Source organism: Psammomys obesus, unplaced genomic scaffold (assembly GCF_907164565.1).
Source record: "Psammomys obesus unplaced genomic scaffold, mPsaObe1.curated_primary_1811, whole genome shotgun sequence".
NCBI classification, from domain to species: Eukaryota; Metazoa; Chordata; class Mammalia; order Rodentia; family Muridae; genus Psammomys; species Psammomys obesus.
Window position 1 is genome coordinate 22,967,431 of NW_026585504.1, and position 8,204 is coordinate 22,975,634.

Genomic DNA, 8,204 nt, shown 5'->3' on the forward strand with positions numbered 1-8,204 from the left:
ACACACACACACACACACACACACACACACACACACACACACACACAGAATGGAGATCATCCGCCCTCGAGAGGAACTACACATTGTTTCCTAGCTAAACTGACAAAGCAACAAATTGCCTGACAATAAATAACGGATGAATGTTCAGCCCTAAACAAGACTTTTATGCCATTCTTTGTGAGGCTCAGGGAGCCTTGCAAAGCAGTAGAATCTAAGAGCTGGAAGACAGAAAGAAGGGCTAAAACTAGCCATCGTTTGGGAAAGACATAACCATCACAATCTCAAACTCAAAGCAGCTGAGGATGCCTATCAAAGTACAAGCCTGTTAATAGGTACAGATGAAGGAATGGCTCAGGGGACCTCACCCTCCAGTGATGAATTACTTGTTACTGACAGATTCAGGGAGAGAGGGACTCATTGCATTCAGTTGTGATCCCACCAGGCTCTAAGAATAGTTCTAAGACAATCCTCATACAGATGGCTCTTGTTAAATTTTGTGGGACACAAAATCAAACCAAAACTCAAGATTCTGGGAAAGGGACTAGGAGGGGCGAGAGAGGGTGTCAGGAATAGGAGGGGTATAACAGAGAGTAGGGAGAGTAATCACAATCACAGAATGTATGTATGTATGTGCATACATATGTGTATGTTGCCAGGTTGACTTCTAACTCTTGGGTTCAAATGATCCTCTTGCCTCAGCCTTCTAAGTTGTTGAGACTACTGGCTGGCAACAATTTATCCTTCTAATTAAATATTTAAAGATTCTGTGATGTTTACACATTTATTGATTGTCTTGTTTTCAACTACTGTCTTGAATGTTAAGTTCTAACAAAAAAAATAATCCAAAAATAGTGAATATAGTAAGGAGAGTTAGAATCAAAGGATATTGACAAGAATGGATAAATATCAAAATAATTATGCTACATAAAGACAATACATACCCAATATTTTATCCATATAACATTCTCATAAATGCAAACAAGTGGAGAGTGACAGAAAAAAAAAAAAACCTAGCTGTCACTTGCAAACCAGAAAATTAGGTAAAGTGGGTTGTAAAGGGCATAGGAAAATTTTCATGGGCAATGAAAATGTTTATTATCTTGATTATGGTGACTGTTTCATAAGCACATGCATGTGTGAAAACTCATTAAATAATACATACATGCAGCTAATTTTATTTCTACTATACCTTAACGAAACATTAAAAGAAATAATGATTGGGGGAAAATAGTTCCAACATTTTTTAAAAGAGTTAATATTTCAAATAATAATAATTATAAAAACAAAACAAAACAAGAAAGGGACTTGAGAAATGGTTCAGAGGCTAAGAACACTGGGTATTCTTTCAAAGGTCCTGAGTTCAATTCCCAGCAATCACATGGTGGCTCACAGCCATCTATAAGGAGATCTGGTGCACTGGTGTGCAGGCACACATGCAGACAGAATACTGTATATTTATACAGTGTTTATAAATAAATAAATAAATCTTTTTTAAAAACACCAAGAGAGAAGAGATATCAACAGGAAAATTTACTGTAGTTTTTGCAGTTTGAAATTTCCTGCAATAAAAAATACTTTTCTAAAAATATTAAGACTACCTCCCATCCTCTCACAATTCACAATACAACTAAAGAAATTAACATTTAATTACAAGGTCAAATATGGTAGTGCATTCCTATAACGCCAGCACCTGGAGGCCAAAGAAGTTGGACCACAAGTTTGAAACCCAGCCCTATGCAAATCAATCAGTCAGTCAATCAATCAATCAATCAATCAATCAAATAAAACACATAGGTTTAATCACAAGCAACTACAAGTTGAGACACAGAGTGGCAGTCTGAGTGCTGACAGATACTGGTAAGTAGAATAATAAATGCCAGGGGTGACTAGGCATGCCATACAGACATGCCATCCAGAGGAAATGGAGATGAATGGGGCCTGGAGCTCAGTGCGGTTGTGTGTAATTTTTTATAGTATGCAGAAAATGAAAACAAAAGTTCAGAAAAAAAAGCAAAGTGGAGTAAAAGCAAGGAGCTAAGAGAAACATTAGAGACAACATTTTAGACTCTTGCCCGAGAGCTGACATTTCTAACATCAGGATCTTCTTCCACAATAGGTTCTGCTGTAGTGGGATGAACACAGGAATGGGAATAAGGGGACCCACTTTATTATATGGGGCTTACTGGATTAAAAAATCATTCATGTTATTTATGTGCCATATTTAATTTCTATCATCTCCAGGTATACCTATGAGAATTTTCCTTTAAACGGGATTATTTTTCTATTATTTTATTTAAATAAAAAGCGCCTACTAATTTCAGTAGTACAAGTAAGTTTTTTTTTCTTTTTTTTTTAAATTTTTTTAAGACAGGGCTACTCTGTGTAGCTTTGGCTGTCCTGGACTCACTTTGTAGATCAGGCTGGCCTTGAACTCACTGAGATCTGCCAGCCTCTGTCTTCCTGAGTGCTGGGATTACAGGTGTGTGCCACCGTGCCCAGCTTCTTTCTTTCTTGTTTTTGAAACAGGTCTCACTGTGTCTCAGACTCACCCTGAACTTGTAATGGCTCTCCCACCCCTGCTGTATACTGCAGCATCAGCCAATTAAAGTTACACTAAAAGTCAGTGACTTTACATTGTCCACATCCTACCAGTAACCCTTAGACCCTAAGGCTCCATCTCACTGTTAAATGTGTGTCTTCCTACAAATGTGAGGGGTAGAGAGATACTCTAACATCCAGAATAAGCCAAATTTCCTGCTTGTTCAGCTTTCTCAATTTCTGGCATCACTTAGAGGAATATAGTACATTTGGAAATATTCCATACCAAATAAAAGACCAATGCAACACATGCAAAGTTTGACAAGGAACAAACTTTCATTTATTTTTGAGGAATTTGTGTTACAAAAGAAATAAGAGCCTTAGAATTAGCAGCTAAGAGAATACAGCAGCCTAGGAGTAGAAAAGTTTTTAAGTGTTTGATTATCATCACACACACAAACACACACACATACATATGTGGGGATGGAGAGTGGAGACTTGGGAAGGTTTGGAGAGTGGAAAGGGAAGGGAAAATGATGCAGTTGTGTTTTAATATATATTAAATAAAAATTTAAAGCATATTTTAAAAATACGGGGAGGGCAGACAGTATGGTGCAGGGGAGGCAGGCTTTGCTGCTGTACAGACCCATTTGAGTTCTGCAGCTGCCACTTATATAGCCCAAATTTCTTGACACATTTTCCTGCTGACATGGTGCAATGGTTGCCTGTACTGGTTGTTGTGGGAATTAAGTCAGTATTGTTAAGTGCCTGTTTAACACTGGCTCAACTACTCACCTGGCTTAGCAATGGCTATATTACTATAATGCTGATGACATTTTATATGTAAAGTTTCTTCCTCTTCCAACCTGTCACACCCAAGAAATACTAGTTTCCTTAGAGTTTACCAGTTGATAATATCCATTCTCTGTATATCCAAATTTGGACTAAAATCTGAAAATGTTTTAAATTTTAAACCTCATGGCAAATTTGGACATATGGTGTAAGTTTTCAAGTTGTGTAATATGCTAAATTATATGTATGTACTTTATTCCAAACTAAATATTGAGTATAGAATATAAACTCAATAAGCAATATTTAAAATCAATTGAGTATACTGGGGGGGGGGTTAATTTTGAGATGGGCTCTCAGGATGCAGGCTCTTACCTCAGCCTCGAAAAGACTCTGATTCTAGGCATGCACCTCCACACCCACTTGTATGTGCATTTTTATAGAGGTTTTATCTTTATAGGGTTCAATCTGTTCCAATCTAGTATGTCTCTTGTGAGGCCAAAGCAGCAGACAGTAAATGAGGGTTGGGATACTCGGCAGGAAAATCTGGGAGTGAGAAATCCTAACAAACCAATGAAGCAGTGTACAAAGAGCTGGCAAACTTTCAAGGCTGAGACTGTAACATGTCAAATACACAGTGTTTCAAGATGTAACAAGCAGTAGGGAAACACATTCAGATGTATAGTACTTTCCCCCTTTTCATTTTCTATGCATGTGTGCTGTGCATGTCTATGCATGTTTGTTTTTTGCATGTCTGTGGACATGCATGTAGAGGCCTAAGACTGTAAGGCTGCTGAGCCAAATCCAGAACCCACCAATGCAACTAGTCTTGCTGGCCAGCATGCTCTAGAGATCTCAACTTTCTGAGGATGGAATGACAGGCATGCCGACATGCTTAGCAGGTATATGAACTCTATTCTTCATACTAGCAGAGCAAACACTTCAACCACTGAGCCACCTCCCCAGCTCCAAAATCTGTATTCTTACTTTTAGGTACAAAAATCATGACAAGGTAGTTGAAAAGACATTTGAGGGACAGGTAAAGTCTTTCTTACAATTCTAGAATACTGAGTGTAGTATAGGAGGCAGAAAAACATGTCTCACCCAGCCAGTTCCAAAGGTAACTTTGAACTCAGATTTCACTACATACAGATCTGTTTCTGTTTTCAGGGTTTGTAAATTTCTCATGTGAACAGTTGAGAGAAGGAAGAAAAATAAAATTAAAAAAATTATTTTGAGACAGGGTCTTACTGGTGCAGAATGGTCTGAGACTTGATATGTAGATAAAGCTATCCTTGAACTCACAGAGAGCCCTCCGCTTCTGCCTCTGCCTCCTGAGTGCTGGATTAAAGTGCTGAGGCAGAGGTCTTGCTATGTAACCAAGGCTGGGGATACAGGTGTATGCCAGGATATCACACTGAAAATCTTCACTCCAGAAAATAATCTATATAGAGAATATGCAGCTGTCTAGTTCTACCAGTTTTCATTTTAGTCAATAAGAATACATAGTCAAAAGCCGCTGTTTAAAGATTAGTTCATGGATAACAAATACAACTAATGTGCAGCTAACAGTTACATCTTGTGAGTTACGGAGATTTACTCTTCACTTAACAGAACTCTCACAGCATGCTTTTCTACCAGGTTGTGTCCTTCTGTGTCCATAGAGTTGCTGTTTGCTAACAACAGAGGGTGTCTTCTCCTCTACTTCCATAGGTCCATTTCTGAAACTTCCCTTAGAGCTGTATTTGCATCCTACTGAACTCTCCAATCTGCTATCTATGTCCAGTGAGGCACACCCAGCAGTCCACATTTGCCTAATCCACAGCTGTCATAAGCTGATTTGAGGAACAAGGAGATTTAGAGCAATTATTTAATGAAAATATTTAAATAAAGAAATGAATGTAGTATCTGATTAAGAAAATGCAATGAAGAGTTAAGATCTGTAACAGTCCTATTAGATAATTTACTTTTTTTAAAAAATTTTATTTGAGAAAGAGCCTCACTTTATAGCTCAGTCTGGCTTCAAACTCATTATCCTCTTGCCTGAGCCTGGGATTACAGGCTTGTGTTACTATACCTGAACAAACAAAAACAGTGTGTTTAATAATCTTCCTATCAAACCTTGTGGGCCAAGCACATTAGGACTTAGCAAAATGATGCAATGGGGAGCACAGGAAACTGGACAGTACCTCCAGTTTAGATCATGTGGCCCATGGCAAATACTGGCACTGGCCTGGAAGAAATATCCCATAGAGGAAGATGAAATTGATTGCACTTTGATAACCAGTCTCCATTTACCTTCCTCGGTCACCTCTTCTTTTTTTTTGTTTGTTTGTTTGTTTTTTTACATTACCCATCTTTATTTCCTATCTAACTAAAACAAAAAGGTATAGTAAAAAGAATCTCCAAATTTTGTAATTAAATTCATAAATATGTGATTACACCATTTCTTTAGTTATTCACATTAGATCCTAATCATAGTCCCCTCCATCCTCTATTCCTACTCCCTCCCCTCCCTTCTTCCCTATATCCCCACCCCCTTCCCCTGTCCCTCAGGAATGGGGACCCCACCAATAACCCACACCAGCACTTCCAGTGACATCAGTACTAAGTACTTCCTCTTTCACAGGGTCACCTCTTCTTTAACAAATGCCTTGTAATTGCCCTCAAATGCTGTTTCTCACAGTGCTGAACTCTCTCCTGATATTTTCAAATTGTTCCCGATTTTCTCCACATTTTTCCGTAGGAATCAGTTGGATCCCCTACTCAGATACTTATCTAGGAGGCTCTCCAGGCAGTTTAGTATCCTTCCAACATCAATTATCCAAACCTGTTCCTTTTCCTCAATGAACCATTGATCACAGGGTAAGAAATAGATGTTCCTATCTGTAAGTGTGATAGCGAATACGTATCTATGAATTATCTATCCAATGCAGTCTTTCCGGCCACCCTGTGAAGGAGGCATTGGTTTCACCAATGAGGAGAGAAGCTAAACAACTTGCTGAAAGTCACTCAGGCACTAATTATTACAAATTGTCACTACTACTAATTAGTAGTAATTGGTAGGTCTGGGATTCATAGCCAGATCCCTGACTCTAAAGCCATTTTACTGCCTTTGGTAAAATTTACAGCTTTGGAACATTAGGAGGAAAGCCCAAACAGCTAGCTAAAGTTTGGCGAATTGAAAAGGCTGAGCACACCAGGTCAGCATAGTGCTGGCTAAGCACTTAGGACCCTGAGGCACAAATGATCTGACAGTCTGTCCTCAGGCTGCTCACCGTCAGTCTGGTGGTGGCAGGAGGACAGAGGGCAGCAAGGGCGGCAGCGCTCCTTCCACAGGCATGCTGCCAAGAAGACAGCACAGGCAAGAAAGGACGGTCTCACAGAAATCGGAGCTTCTGCTTTCCTTCTGAAACTCAAGCAGGCTCTACTGACCTCTAGTACCTCACGCAGCAATGCCTACTACATTTATTTTATTATGTTCAGTTGTATGAAAATGTCCTTGCATAACCCAATGGCATGTACAATATACTTACACTAATGATAATAAAATACATTTAAAGTTATTTTACTTAAAAATTAGTTTGGATTAGCTCCATTTTCATATTTCTACTTTATCTCAAATTATTTTATAGTTCAAACAAATATATTAACAATATATTTAAAAATGATCTTCTGTGCTTGGTACTACATAGTTTTCTTGCTACACAGATGCAGAGGGAGAAATAAAGAGGGGGAGGACTTACATAAGTGGCCAGGGTTTGAATAATAAAATAAAACTAGCTGGACATATTCATTGTACAATATAGTTTCACTGAGTCAGTGTGTCTTTCTTTCCTTCTTTCTTTTAACTCAGGAGAGCAAGGAGCTAAAACTCACTACATTTCAAGCAATGTGCCAAGGCCAGGAGAGAAAGAAACTTTGATAACAAGTATAATTTTTCCTTCTTTTCTTCTAACTTAACCCTACACTAAAGACAGTTTAGATTACATTCCCACTAGTTGTTCACTTGTTAAATATTAGTTTATTAAGTGGATACTTTCTGGGATGTTTGGAAAACACCAAAATAAAGAGCCTAATTAAGTCCGAGTTAACTTATTTCTCTTGTTTCTTCCTTTTTCAGTCCAGTTTTATGGAATAAAATATATTAAGCCTAATAATGTCACATTATTAATAAAGCTGTGTCCCATCAAAATTTTATAGCTTTCTAGGTGGCTGTTAATAGAATGATTTTATCACTCTGCTTTAGACCCTCTTACCAAAAAGCAAATTTCTCCAAATAATGAGACTAGCAAAGGTGAAATAATCAAATAAAGATAAGAGATTAAAAAAAAAAATAGGGCAAAGAAGTGACAGATGAGCATTCTGTAACATTATTGAAGACAGGAGACTAAATGCTAAAGGAACTGACAATATCAGCAAATGAGATAGGGTAAAATCAAATACACCCAGGTCTGAGAAAAGCTACCTCTTCTGAGCTGAAGCCATAGAAAATCAGGTTTAAATTCAAGGTAACTTAAAGTAAGTTTCACAGGTCACTGCTAAGCAGCAAAGCGAAAAAAACCTACAAAGAATTTCCATAAAGTATCTTCTTTACTATCTCCTGATAAGTTCTTTCACTAGAAGGATGAGAATAAATAAATGGAACACTTTTCTTAAAACTCAAACAAAACGAGTCTCTCCATCTCAAGTTAAAGTTCCCTAATATCAAATATCTCAAATATTACCAACAGCTGCTTGCCACAAGGAAGACCTACAGAGGAATTGTGAGTTTGCCTTTTCTCACATTCAGAGACGTTGCTGACGATTTACGAAGAAGAAGAAGAAGAAAAGAAGAAGAAGAAGAAGAAGAAGAAGAAGAAGAAGAAGAAGAAGAA

At 37.9% G+C, this 8,204-nt stretch overlaps 1 protein-coding gene across 3 annotated transcripts in view; it reads right to left on the minus strand.

The window, feature by feature from the left end:
* Slc12a6 (solute carrier family 12 member 6) overlaps window positions 1-8,204 on the minus strand; it is a 91,309-nt gene that overhangs the window by 66,032 nt on the left and 17,073 nt on the right. The gene's annotated exons all lie outside the window — the stretch shown is intronic.